Source organism: Macaca fascicularis, chromosome 4 (assembly GCF_037993035.2).
Source record: "Macaca fascicularis isolate 582-1 chromosome 4, T2T-MFA8v1.1".
NCBI lineage: Eukaryota > Metazoa > Chordata > Mammalia > Primates > Cercopithecidae > Macaca > Macaca fascicularis.
In genome coordinates, this window is record NC_088378.1 from 128,425,002 (window position 1) to 128,439,261 (window position 14,260).

Sequence of the window (14,260 nt, forward strand, 5' to 3'; positions counted from 1 at the left end):
TCACCTTGAGGTCAGGAGTTTGAGACCAGTCTGGCCCACATGATAAAACCCGCCTCTACTAAAAATACGTAAATTAGCCAGGCATGGCGGTGCACACCTATAGTCCCAGCTACTCAGGAGGGTGAGACAGGAGAATTGCTTGGGAAACCTGGGAGGCGGAGGTTGCAGTGAGCTGAGATCACGCCACTGCACTCCAGCCTGGGCAACAGAGCAAGACTCTGTCTCAAAAAAAAAAAAGTCAGGGAAGAGGCTGGGCATGGTGGCTCACAACTGTAATCCCAGCACTTTGGGAGGCCAAGGTGGGGAGATCACTTGAGGTCAGGAGTTCAAGACCAGCCTGGCCAACATGGTGAAATCCCATCTGTACTAAAATTACAAAAAATTAGCCGGGCGCCACACCTGTAATCCCAGTTACTCGGGAAGCCGCGGTGGCCATGAGTCGAGATCACACCACTGCACTCCAGCCTGGGTGACAGAGCAAGACTCCATCTCAAAAAATAAAAATAAAAAAAATTAAAAATAAGTCAGGGAGGAATCTTGGAAGGGTTTTCAACATAAGCTTGTATGAAGGAAAGGGGCGGGTGTGATGGCTCATGCCTCCTATAATCTCAGCACTTTGAGCACTTTGGGAGGCCGAGGCAGAGAGATCACTTGAGGCCAGGAGTTCAAGACCAGCCTGGGCAACACAGTAACACTCCATTATCTAGGCATGGTGGTGCAAGCCTGTAGTCCCAGCCACCTGGGAGGCTGAGGCAGGAGGATCCCTTGAGCCCAGGAGGTCAAGGCTGCAGTGAGCTGTGATTGTGCCAGGGCACTCCAGGCTAGGTAATCGGGCGAGACCCTACCTCAAAAAACAAACATACAAACAAACAAAAAAGGGAATGGGACTTGGCAAATAGAGCAAGTCAGAAGCACAAAGACCAGGCATGATCAGAAAACTCTGAGTAATTCAGGATGCTCAGAATTAAGAGGAGGAGGAGAAGGAAGTACAGCAAGAGGCCATTAGACCACCACTTTGGGGCAAGGAGGCAAAGGAGGTGAAATATAAACCCACCCTGCTCAGGCTGTCCCCCAACAAAAAAAAATCACAACCACAATGAGTCCCTGTTTCCAAGGAGGTGGTTGCTAGGGTAGGAAATGGACTGAAGAAGCTCTTTGTCATGGAGAGAATGGCAGGCACAGTCACAGAACTCATGGCTATGGGATAATGCCATACCTGCTCTATTAGTTTCCCAGGGCTGCCATAACAAATTACCGCAACTGGGTGGCTTAAAATAACAGAAATTTATCCTCTCACAGCTCTGGAGGCCAAAGTGCAAAATCAAAGTGTTGGTGAGGTCGGCTCCTTCTGGAGGGCACACGCTTCTGTCCTTGTTCCTGGTGGCTGCCAGCAATCCCTGGTGCTCCTTGGCTTGTAGCCGCATCACTCCAACCTCAGCCTTCACCATCACAAGCTGTCTTCCTGTAGCGTACCTCTGTCTCTAGGCCTCTTCTCTTCATTGGGCGCCACCAGTCATATAGGATTCGTCATTCACCTTAATGAATTGATCTTACCTTGGTTTTATCTACAAAGACCCTAATTCCAAATAAAGTCATATTCACAGGTACTGAGGCTTAGGACTTCAACATATATTTTGGGAGGGCACAATTCACCCTCTAATATCTGATATTCTGCAAGTTGCTTTCTTTTTTTTTTTTTTTTGCTATACAGTTAACCACAGATGTCTTTCCATGTCTGTTCATATAATTCTACCTCATTCACTTCAACCACTGTGTATTATTTCACTGTATCAATTACCCATAATCTATTCATCCAATACCCTAGTAATGGGCATTCAGATGGTTTTCCTTTTTTTTTTTTTTTTTACCATTACAAAGAATATTCTTATTCTCTGTACAGGCATCTATGCACACTGATAATGAGAGGGTTTCTATAGGATGACTTCCAAAGAGAATGGGAACAAAGAGAATATAATTTCAAGTTTTTCATAAATGACATCCAGCATTATCTCCAGAGAAGTTTAAAAAAAAAAAAACATAGGCCAGGCGCGGTGGCTCACGCCTGTAATCCCAGCACTTTGGGACGCTGAAGCGGGCGGATCATGAGGTCAGGAGATCAAGACCATCCTGGCTAACACAGTGAAACCCCGTCTCTACTAAAAACACAAAAAATTAGCCGTGCGTGGTGGCTCTGTAGTCCTAGCTACTTGGGAGGCTAAGGCAGGAAAATCGCTTGAACTTGGGAGGCGGAGGTTGCAGTGAGCCGAGATCGCACCACTGCACTCCAGCCTGGGCGACAGAGCGAGTCTCAAAAAAAAAAAAAAAAAAGACAAGTGACAAATTGTTCTTCAGAAAAGTCGTGCAGGTTGGGTGTGGTAGCTCACACCTGTAATCCCAGCACTTTGGGAGGCCATGACGGGCAGATCACGAGATCAGGAGTTCAAGACCAGCCTGGCCAATATGGCGAAATCCCCTCTCTACTAAAAATACAAAAATTAGCCAGGTGTGGTGGCGGGTGCCTGTAATCCCAGCTACTTGGGAGGCTACAGCAGGAAAATCACTTGAATCCGAGAGGCGGAGGTTGCAGTGAGCCGAGACCGCACCACTGCACTTCAGCCTTGGCGACAGAGTGAGACTCCCTCTAAAAAAAAAAGTTCACTTTGGGAGGCTGAGGCAGGCTGATCATGAGATCAGGAGATCGAGACCATCCTGGCTAACACGGTGAAGCCCGTTCTCTACTAAAAATACAAAAATTAGCTGGGCATGGTAGCAAGTGCCTGTAATCTCAGCTACTGGAAAGGCTGAGGCAGGAGAGTGGTGTGAACCCAGGAGGCGGAGCTTGCAGTGAGCGGAGATCACGCCACTGCAGCACTCCAGCCTGGGTGACAGAGCAAGTCTCTGTCTCAAAAAAAAAAAGTTGTCCTAATTTATGCTTTCTTAACCAACACTGTTGCTTAATATCTTTGTCAACCTGAGAGACATAAAATAATACTTTGTGGCTGGGCATGGAGGCTGACACCTGTAATCCCGGCACTTTAGGAGGCTGAGGTGGGCAGATCACTTCAGGTCAGGAGTTCAAGACCAGCCTGGGCCAACATGATGAAGTCCCATCTCTACTAAAAACACAAAAATTAGCCAGGCGTGGTGGCATGTGCCTGTAATCCCAGCTTCCCGGGAGGCTGAGGCAGGAGAATTACCCCCTCCCGGGAGGCAGAGGTTACAATGGGCCCAGCTCATGCCACTGTACTCCAGCCTGGGTGACAGAGCAAGACTCCATCTCATAAATAAATAAATAAATAATAATAAAAAAGTTTGTTTTAACTAGCATTGTTTCTCCTTAAGAAGATAAAGCAATTTTTCATTTTTAACTGGTTAAATTTCTTCCCCACCCCCAACCAAGATTTCAATTTAAATTGGTACTTGGGGAACACAGAATATGAGATATTTTATTGTCCTAAATTTCTTATTGTCCATTTTATGTTCAACTTTGTTGCCTTATTTTCCTTATTTACTGTTACCTTATTATTATTTTGTAATTATTAAGATCAGAAATATAAGATCTGATTTTCTGGATTACATGTAGCACTCACCCTCCCTCCTCCAGAATGGTCATTAAATTACGGAATGACTTATATGTGCCAGGCACTGCTCTAAGTACTAAGAATACAGCAGTGAACAAGACAGTGAAGGTTCCTGTTCCTAATCGCTACTTCACCGAAGAAGAAAAAGTGTTTGCACATGATTTGAGAAAACAGATGGGAGTGAGAATTTTCACCCCTGGGTGCAGACTTGCCTCAAAATTAATTTAAATACTGTCCTATTTTGATCCATTTGAGAGCCTTCTAGGGAAAATCTACTCTGTTCTCCAGGTGTTCTAGAAGGATTCACCGAAGGAATAGTGAAGGTGGGAGCAGAATAGTGAAGTGGTTAGTGAAGGTAGAAGCTGAAATAGCTGCCAGACAGCTGTGCCCCTTCCCTGGAGGGAAGAGTCATGCCCCCAGGCACCCAGTGCCTTCAAAGGTTAAGGCTGTGAGTTCAGAGAACAAAGGAAGTTTTAAGGAAGAACAACTCCTCCCCAGTCCAGGTAAAGGGGGACGTAACTGAAGCACCACTCCCAGCCTCACTCCACCTCCTTCCATCAGCCCCAAGGAGGGGGACGTCTGATTGGACATATTTGACTCCGACCCTTCCTCCTTTCACTTGGGAGTAGGGCGTCTGCTCCACCTGCAGGAAGCACACATTTTTTATAGGTAGCTACACACACACACACACCTGTTAATACTCCAGAACACACACACACACACACACACACACACACACACACACCTGTTAATACTCCAGAACTGCTATGACAAGGGAGTAAGTCTGCCTAATTCAAGGATGAATAAGACATTTATCCACTTCAGATTAAAGCCTTGTTGCTTGCTCATCCAACCCCTGGTCTGTCTGTCTGCTTTTCTCCCTCCCTTTCACCTCCTTCGACTGGTTTTAAACTCAGAAGGCAGAAGGGTATTTACTGATGCTGTCAATACAGTTTCCATTATAATGGTTTATGCCTGAGAATTTTTGTTTTTATTTTTATTGATTCTGTGAATGGATAAATGTTCCGTTGTATTTTCTTTTTTTCTTTTTTTTTTTTTTTTTTCTGACACGGAGTCTCGCTCTGTAGCCCAGGCTGGAGTGCAGTGGCCGGATCTCAGCTCACTGCAAGCTCTGCCTCCCGGGTTTACGCCATTCTCCTGCCTCAGCCTCCCAAGTAGCTGGGACTACAGGCGCCCGCCACCTCGCCCGGCTAGTTTTTTGTATTTTTTAGTAGAGACGGGGTTTCACCGTGTTAGCCAGGATGGTCTCGATCTCCTGACCTCGTGATCCACCCGTCTCGGCCTCCCAAAGTGCTGGGATTACAGGCTTGAGCCACCGCGCCCGGCCTTCCTGTTGTATTTTCTAAATGGTTACTTGCTGATAAGTAGCAAACCTTCTGGGTTTTGTGTAGGTTTTGTATTTGCCCAAATGACTCAGTTCTCTCACTGATTGTAGTAGTTTTTCAGTTGATAATTGGGTTTCCCATGTAAAAAAGGTACCTCTGCAAAAACATTAACTTTATTTAGACTTTTAGTCTTTTTTTTCCTGTGAGTGACAGGGTCTTGCTCAGTTGTCCAGGCTGCAATCCTCCCACCTCAGCCTCCCAACTAGCTGGGACTATGGGTGCATGCCACCTGGCTATATTCTTTCTTATAGCATTATTTCAGCTAAAAGAATAATAAATAGTAGTGACTTTATTATTTTAATTTAGTGACTTCTTTAATGCAAATAGCATTGCATTTCATTTTTAAGTATAATGATGGCTATGTTTTTTTTTTTAATCAGAAATGGACGTTAATTTATATCTAGTGTCATTTTTGCCTCTATTGAGAGAATTGTGTGACACCTCTGAGATTTTTTTTTTTTGGTACGGGTAGGAGGAACAACGTCTTGCTCTGTTGCCCAGGCTGGAATGCAGTGGTGGGATCTCAATTCACTGCAACCTCCACTTCCTGGGTTTAAGCAATTCTCCTGCCTCAGCCTCCCAAGTAGCCAGAATTACAGGGACCCGCCAACACAACCGGCTTTTTTTTTTTTTTTTTTTGAGACAGAGTCTTGCTCTTTCACCCAGGCTGGAGTGCAGTGGCACGGTCTTGGCTCACTGCAACCTCCATCTCCTGGGTTCAAGCAATTCTCCTGTCTGAGCCTCCCAAGTAGCTGGGACTACAGGCACCTGCCACCACACCCAGCTAATTTTTGTATTTTCAGTAGAGACGGGCTTTCACCATATTGGTCAGGCTGGTCTCAAACTCCTGACTTCAGGTGATCCGCCCACCTCAGCCTCCCAAAATGCTGGGATTACTGAGCCACCTCACCTGGCCAAGAGATGCTCCCCAGAATGGCTCGAACCACCCACCTCCAGAGTTGGAGGCAAGCACACCAATCAATCCACGACATGGAGGGTCGAGTGGTGCTCTGTATTTTTTTTAGTAGAAACAGGGTCTCACGATGTTGGCTGGGCTGGTTCTCAAACTCCTGACCTCAGATGATCTGCCCACCTCGGCCTCCCAAAGTGCTGGGATTACAGGCATTAACCACCATGCCCAGCCACCTCTGATATCTTATGTTGATGAATTATAAAGGGTAAGCCATCCATGCATTTTTGGGAATACATCCTTTACTTCTTTATGGTACATTATTCTTTATCATAGTGTTAGATTTAATTTTCGAGTATTCTATATTAGACTTTTACACCAACGTTTCTTTTTTTTTTTTTTTTTTGAGACGGAGTCTCACACTGTTGCCCAGGCTGGAGTGCAGTGGCGCGATCTCGGCTCACTGCAAGCTCCGCCTCCCGGGTTCACGCCATTCTCCTGCCTCAGCCTCCTGAGTAGCTGGGACTACAGGCGCCCGCCACCGCGCCCGGCTAATTTTTTGTATTTTTAGTAGAAACAGGGTTTCACCGTGGTCTCGATCTCCTGACCTTGTGATCCGCCCGCCTCGGCCTCCCAAAGTGCTGGGATTACAGGCGTGAGCCACCGCGCCCGGCTACACCAACGTTTCTAAGTAGTGTGGTTTTCTTTTCTGCACTGTCAGCATTTGAGAACAAGGCTATATCAACTTTGTGACACACACAGGCTGTTGTCCATCTGTTCCTTGGCTCTGTGACAGTCTCTACAAAGCATTTACAGGCTCTACTTCTTCAACATTTTTCAAAATTTCCCCTCAAAACTATTTGATACAATTATCTTTCAGTCGTTTTTAACAGTTACTGGTCTATCCAGTCATTCAATTTTTTTTTTTCACATCTGCTTAGTTTTTTATTTAGTTAAGTATTAAGGACCAGTTAATCAACTCATTAGATTGGTCAGGGCAAGACACTTGAACTATGCAGCAGGATTTAAAAAGCAGTTGGTTTTTGGTAGTTCTCTGGTAACCACACAAACACATACACACAAATTTGTAGACTACTCTGAATATTGGATTTCCCCCGTGATCTTGTATAATAATGTGCTGTTCACAATTTGCAGTATTTTGGAAAGTATATAAATTGGACACGGCCAAATTAAAGATATTTCATAAACGCCTATAAAGTATTTGGGAACTTCAGCTGTATTCCCCAAAAAATCAGTTTTAAACTATAAAGAACAAGGCCGGGCGCAGTGGCTCAAGCCTGTAATCCCAGCACTTTGGGAGGCCGAGACGGGCGGATCACGAGGTCAGGAGATCGAGACCATCCTGGTTAACATAGGTGAAACCCCGTCTCTACTAAAATACAAAAAACTAGCCGGGCGAAGTGGCGGGTGCCTGTAGTCCCAGCTACTCGGGAGGCTGAGGCAGGAGAATGGCGTGAACCCGAGAAGAGGAGCTTGCAGTGAGCTGAGATCCGGCCACTGCACTCCAGCCTGGGTGACAGAGCAAGACTCCGTCTCAAAAAAAAAAAAAAAAAAAAAACTATAAAGAACAAAAATGCATATAAAATCAAAACAGATTTAACAGACGTATTTGAAAAAAATCAAATTATAATTCAATTTTCTACTTTTTCAAATATGACTAAGAAAAAGAGTCATAAGTAGTAATGTCTACCATCTTTTAAAAAATCCTCTAATAATTTTTTTTGAGACTGAGTCTCGCTCTGTCGCCCAGGCTGGGAGTGCGGTGGCGCGATCTGGGCTCGCTGCAAGCTCCACCTCCCGGGTTCACGCCATTCTCCTGCCTCAGCCTCCCGAGTAGCTGGGACTACAGGCGCCCGCCACCACGCCCGGCTAATTTTTCGTATTTTTAGTAGAGACGAGGTTTCACCGTGTTAACCAGGACAGTCTTGATCTCCTGACCTCGTGATCCGCCTGCCTCGGCCTCCCAAAGTGCTGGGATTACAGGCATAAGCCACTGCGCCTGGCCCAACCAACCAGATTCTTTAATAAATTTCAGTCATTATATTTCCCTGGCACAGATTTATTAGCATAGCACCAAACATGGTAACCCCTGATAAATATTAAAATATTTTCCTATCACAATGGTCACAATTCTAACTATTAGTAAACACTTTCTTAAATGGTAGCCCTCTCTGTTAAATGGTAAGCTCTCTGGGGACAGTGAACTTGTCCTTCCCGTTTCCCACTCCATCTATATCCCTAGTACCTACTGGGTACCTAGAATGTACTCAAGAAATAGCTGTGGGCCAGGAGCAGTGGCTCATGGCTATAATCCCATCACTTTGTGCAGACTGCTTGAGTTCAGGAGTTTGAGACTAGCCTGGGCAACACGGCAATACCCTGACTCTATAAAATTTTTTTTTTAATTAGCCAGGCATGGTAGTGTGTGTTTGTAGTCCCAGCTACTCAGGGGGCTGAGGTGGGAGGACTGCTTGAGTCTGGGAAGTCGAGGCTGCAACGAGCCATGATTGCACCACTGCACTCCAGCCTGGATGACAGAGTGAGATACTATCTCAAAAAAAAAAAAAAAAAGGAAAAATAGTTGTGAAGCTATGAATGAAATTAAAGCTTCTTTTTTTCTTTGTTTTGCCTATTGTCCTTTTATTTTTCCACATTAGAAATGCCAAAGTCATGTCTTTTTTTTTTTCTTTTTTTAAGTACTGGATCCTAAATGACTTATCTATTTTATATATATATATATATATATATATTTTTTTTTTTTTTTTTGAGACGGAGTCTCGCTGTGTCGCCCAGGCTGGAGTGCAGTGGCCTGATCTCAGCTCACTGCAAGCTCCGCCTCCCGGGTTCACGCCATTCTCCTGCCTCAGCCTCCCGAGTAGCTGGGACTACAGGCGCCCGCCACCTTGCCCGGCTAGTTTTTTGTAGTTTTAGTAGAGACGGGGTTTCACTGTGTTCACCAGGATGGTCTCGATCTCCTGACCTCGTGATCCACCCGTCTCGGCCTCCCAAAGTGCTGGGATTACAGGCTTGAGCCACCGCGCCCGGCCTATTTTATATTTTTAATTTCAAATTTATTAACTTCAAAGTTATATTCAAAAGAAAATTAATAATCAAATTATTTCCTAAAAACAAGACTGAAATAAATGAAAATAAATTAATCCATTGGCCTAAAGTTAGAAAAAATAAAACAAACTTTGCCATTATTATAGGTTTGTATCATGTAAAGAACATGAAACTTTCTTATTCAATCTAAACTCCATTTCAGTTGGAGGCTTATTCCACTGAAATTTATCATCATGACTGATATATCTGTCTTTGCTTTTATCTGTTTCACATTTTAATACTACAATGCTGCTTCTTTTGTTGTAAATATGATTTCATTTAGTTTCTTCACCTCTTATGATCTGCAAAGATTATTTCTTGCTTTTTAATTCTAGTAGCATACCATTTACTACTTTTAAAAATATTGACTTGGCAGGACGCAGTGGCTCACTCCTGTAATCCTAACACTTTGGGAGGCTGAGGCGGCTGGATCACCTGAGGTCAGGAGTTCGAGACCAGCCTGGACAACATGGCAAAACCCTATCTCTGCTAAAAAATGCAAACATTAGCCAGGCGTGGTGGTAGGCACCTGTAATCCCAGCCACTTGGGAGGCTGAGGCAGGAGAATTGCTTGAACCCAGGAGAAGGAGGTTGCAGTGAGCTGAAATTGCACCACTACACTCCAGCTTGGGTGACAGAGTGAGACTCTGTCTCAAAAAAAAAAAAGTTTGCTTCTTTTTTCCAGCAGCATTCCAAGAGAGAAATGACAGGATGTGAACTAAGCCCAGGACTAGGAGACTAAAGGAGAGGGAATGGATTTGAGAGCAGTGAAGGGCATACTAATCAATGGAGAAGAGGAATAAACAAATCTAGGCAGCAAGTAGTGCCTTAAGGGTCCCCAAGTCCATGTTGAGGAGGAGTTGGGGGCTCATGCTGAGTGTCTCTCAAGTTCACCTCCCAGAACAGCAACCCTTGCAACACACACCTCACTAGACCCTCACCATAACCCATGAGGCAGATATTACCATTTCCATTCTACAGATGAAGAAACAGAGCTCAGAAAAGTTCAACTGAATTCTGGTCTCTGGAATCCAAAAACGTCTTGAGCTACCACTGGGCAGCTGAGGCAGGGTTAGGCTGCGTAGGAAAACTGAGGACGAGACTTTGACTCACTGGATCAACCTTATCATCAAGTTGCAGGCCACAAAAAGAACATACCTGATAAAATAGAAAATAATATAGCAGATAATTCAGCGCTAACTGGTGAACAGAGAACAGACACAGTCTCAAAGATCAGGGATAAAATCTCCAGTGGGGAAGCTTGGTCTGGTGCTTTGTATCCGTTTCCATCGGTCCTTACAGCTGCTCGTCAGACCCCAGCAGCAAAGATGGTGAAGCAGATAGAGAGCAAGGCTGCTTTTCAGGAAGCCCTGAACACCGCAGGTGATAAACTTGTAGTAGTTGACTTCTCAGCCACGTGGTGTGGGCCTTGCAAAATGATCAAGCCTTTCTTTCATTCCCTCTCTGAAAAGTATTCCAACATGGTATTCCTTGAAGTAGATGTGGATGACTGTCAGGATGTTGCTTCAGAGTGTGAAGTCAAATGCGTGCCAACATTCCAGTTTTTTAAGAAGGGACAAAAGGTGGGTGAATTTTCTGGAGCCAATAAGGAAAAGCTTGACGCCACCATTAATTAATTAGTCTAATCATGTTTTCTGAAAACATAACAAGCCATTGACTATTTAAAACTTGTAATTTTTTTAATTTACAAAAATATAAAATATGAAGACATAAACCCAGTTGCCATCTGTGTGACAATAAAACATTAATTCTAACGCTTTAAAAAAAAAAATCTCCAGTGGGCACTGGGCTCCCACACTGCCAGTTACCTGAACAACCCTGGGTTATCTGGCCATCTCGGCATAATTAGTAATCATGGAGGTGGGGATGTTTGGATGACAAATTATCTGATCATCCCAGCAACGCCCCGCATTTGAACCATGTTTACCAATTTTTATAGATTATTCTGTGTGAATTTCACAGGCCCACTGCAGAACAGTGATTCAGAAACTTTTTTGGTCATAAACCTGTTAAGAATCTGATGAAAGCTATAATCTCCCTCTCCACAAAAATAACAAATACAAAATCGTGTATGTAATTTTGACACGTTCATATCCTTTGACAGAGCAACTCCACTTCCAGGAATTTGCCCTACAGATATACAAGCACAAGGGCAAAGACAGATACAAGGATATTTGTGGTGGTATTGTTTAAAATAGGAAACCCTCCGAAACAAACCTGAAGTCCACCAGTAGGGCACTGGTGAAATAAACCAGGGAAGTGGGGGCAGGATGGGGTGAGGGAGTATAGACAGCACTGGCTTCAGGCTTAGCTTCCCCTTAAAAGATGCAGGGGCCTTCCTGCCCCCCTACCCAACCTGGTGCCCCCAACTCAGCAAGGTCCCTGGAGAGGAAGAAATGCAAGCAAGCGCACAGGAGGAGGCTAAATAATGAATTGTAAGTGTGTGTTTTCTTTGGCCAGGGCAGTCTGGCCAAGCTCTGGGGGCTGCTGGGCAAACATTTTTCATATTTTAGTAGCTGGCCTATGCCCAAAGCAGTCAAAAGTTAAGCAAGCTTTGAATGAGCTGCTCCCTTGCTCTCCAAGGTCCCAAGAATTCTTAATGAGGTTCTAAGGCAGTGGCCTCCAGGCCTCCAGCAAACTGGTCATGTTGCCTTAAATATCACTTACCCTTCACTACTTTTAATGAATGCAAATGATTCAGCAACAAAACACTTAGCCTGAAGCGAAATCTGTCTTTGTGCAGCCGGTTTCACCAGCTTGCTGACAGCCCAGCTCAGGCAGGGCCCTACCGGACAGGCAGGCAGGCTGGCCCAGCGGAGCCGCAGGTGCCCAGGCTAGCCCAGGCAGACCCCTGCACACCCAGGGCAGCAGCAGCAAAAGGCAGGAAGTGCAGAGCACAAGGGAAGATCTCCATCCCACCCACCACCCCAGCGACCAGGTGCAGACCTTCACAATTCCACCTCTTTATGACTCTGGCTCCAGGGCAGAGGAAAGTGTGAGCAGGAAAAACAAAAGGTATTTATTTGATCTAAGGAATGGGGCTTGGTCCCAGGCACCTCAAAGGCTTGTCCGGTCACCACCCACCCCCACCTCCCCTTCACCTGAGGCCAGGTTCCAGAGGAACTCAGAAAGAGAACCCGCAAAGCTCGCAAAGCTCGCTTGGATCCCGGCCCTCCTTCACCAACTGCAAGGAAGTGACAAAAACAGAGACAGTGTAAAGAACCCAATTTACACCCTGTTTTCGAAGTTCTCTTTTGGCAGCAAAAACTGAAAGCAATTTTTCAGGAGTCTGAGAGCAACTTTTAACTAATTTCTTTCCAACCTGAGGCTCAGGGGGATTTCTTGCCCTGTCAGCCTGATCAACACCTCTCCCCGGGGCTGAGATAGCAGCCCTGGCCCAGAACAGGCAGCTGTTAATTCAGCTGCCACGTCTTCACCAGCTGCTGGCGGGAGACCCACAGAGGTCCATGCAGGCTCTCTCTAGGCTTTCTTGGTTGTGGATGCAAATATGGAATCAGAGGGCATTAGACCCAAACTAGGCAACTGGCTAAACTCAGGACTACTGAGAGCCCACACATATCTGCCTAGCTGCCTTAGACATAAAAAGGGCTTTGAAATATTTGTTGACTTGGTTTAAAAAGGGGCTGACTTGGCCCCTTTCAACCCTCACAGGACAGAGAAGACAAGATCAGTCTCCCCAACAGAAAAAAGTTTCTCATTGTATCTTAGAGGGCCTCCAAAAATAAGTTATATTGCATCAAAAATGCCCTTAGCTGTACATCCGTCTTTCAGAAAAAGAGCACTGCAATTTTCTTAAAACAATCAGGAAGAACATTTCAATGCCGTTCTTCCCCATCAGTTAAGGCACACCATCTATTATATAATACCTTATTATTCAAAACACTCTCATAGAAAGCCAACCGAAGCAGAAAAGAGCATTCCTTAATCGAGGGGCTAAGTCTCCTAGCCCCTGGGACTCTTAAGTTCTTGCCTTCCATTAATTGGCCCCTTTCCTTCCTGGGCCTCAGTGACCACGCAGGAAGAATGCTTTCCAAAACCCCTATGTGGTAAAGTGCTTAAGGCTACAGAAGTGAACAGGTAGAAGGCTTGACACACACATCTACACAGCAATCTACTGGTTTTTGTTTTGTTTTGTTGTTTTTTTAAGACAGAGTTTCATTCTTGTTGCCCTGGCTGGAGTGTAATGGCACAATCTTGGCTCACCGCAACGTCCACCTCCCAGGTTCAAGCGATTCTCCTGCCTTAGCCTCTCGAGTAGCTGGGATTACAGGCATCCACCACCACAACTGGCTAATTTTTTTTTTTTTTTAAGTAGAGACTGGGTTTCTCCATGTTGGTCAGACTGGTCTGGAACTCCCAACCTCAGGTGATCCCGCCTGCCTTGGCCTCCCAAAGTGCTGGGACTACAGGCATGAGCCACCATGGCCTGGCCAGCAATCTATTTTAAAAAAACAATTTTGCTTTTGATATTCATACAAAAGGGATACATCTTTCTCTTTTCATCCACCATATAAACCCCATAACCAATCCACCCCACCATCAAATGAACCAGAACTCAACCAAAGAATTCCTTGGCCTTTGGGAAGTTACAATGTGCCTGAAGGGGGAAAGGTGGTGAAGCAGGAGAACAGGGCCTGCAGGAAGCGACCCTAAGGCAGTTTCACACCTATGTCCTCCAACTAAATTGAAATGAAAGCCCTGACTTTGCAGGCCTAAGTAACAAAAATAGCAGAGGCTACTACTCGCTTTGAACCTTTCTGCCAGGCAGATGGGAAATTGGCTGTCTGCAGCCAATCATACTGAGTACAGATCCTGTCTTCATTTGCAACTTTGTAACTTCACTCCAGCCTCAGAATGGTTGCTATCCACAACCAATCAGACTGACATGCTGGCCCAGTCTTCCTTTGCATAGAAATGTAACTTTGTAACTTCACCCTAGCCACTGACTGGTTGCTTTTTGCAACCAATCAGATGTTTGCACAGGAGCATGACCTTTGCATGAAGTGGCCAGTAGGAAACTTTTAGGGGGTATTTGGGTCCAGGAAGATTCTGCATCCCAGCCCTTAAGCCGCTGCTTGAGTCTGCTCCCACACTGTGGAGTGTACTTTCATTTTCAATATATCCCTGCTTTCCTTCTTCTGTTGCTTCATTCTTTCTTTGCTTTGCTGGGGGTTTTGTCCAATTCTTTGTTCAAAACA

General features: G+C 45.1%; 1 protein-coding gene and 1 pseudogene across 3 annotated transcripts in view; one reads left to right on the plus strand and one right to left on the minus strand.

Moving 5' to 3' along the window:
• The window catches only part of PTK7 (protein tyrosine kinase 7 (inactive)), an 83,277-nt gene that overhangs the window by 52,195 nt on the left and 16,822 nt on the right, over positions 1–14,260 (minus strand). The gene's annotated exons all lie outside the window — the stretch shown is intronic.
• Positions 10,213–10,779, plus strand: LOC102126253 (thioredoxin pseudogene; annotated as a pseudogene).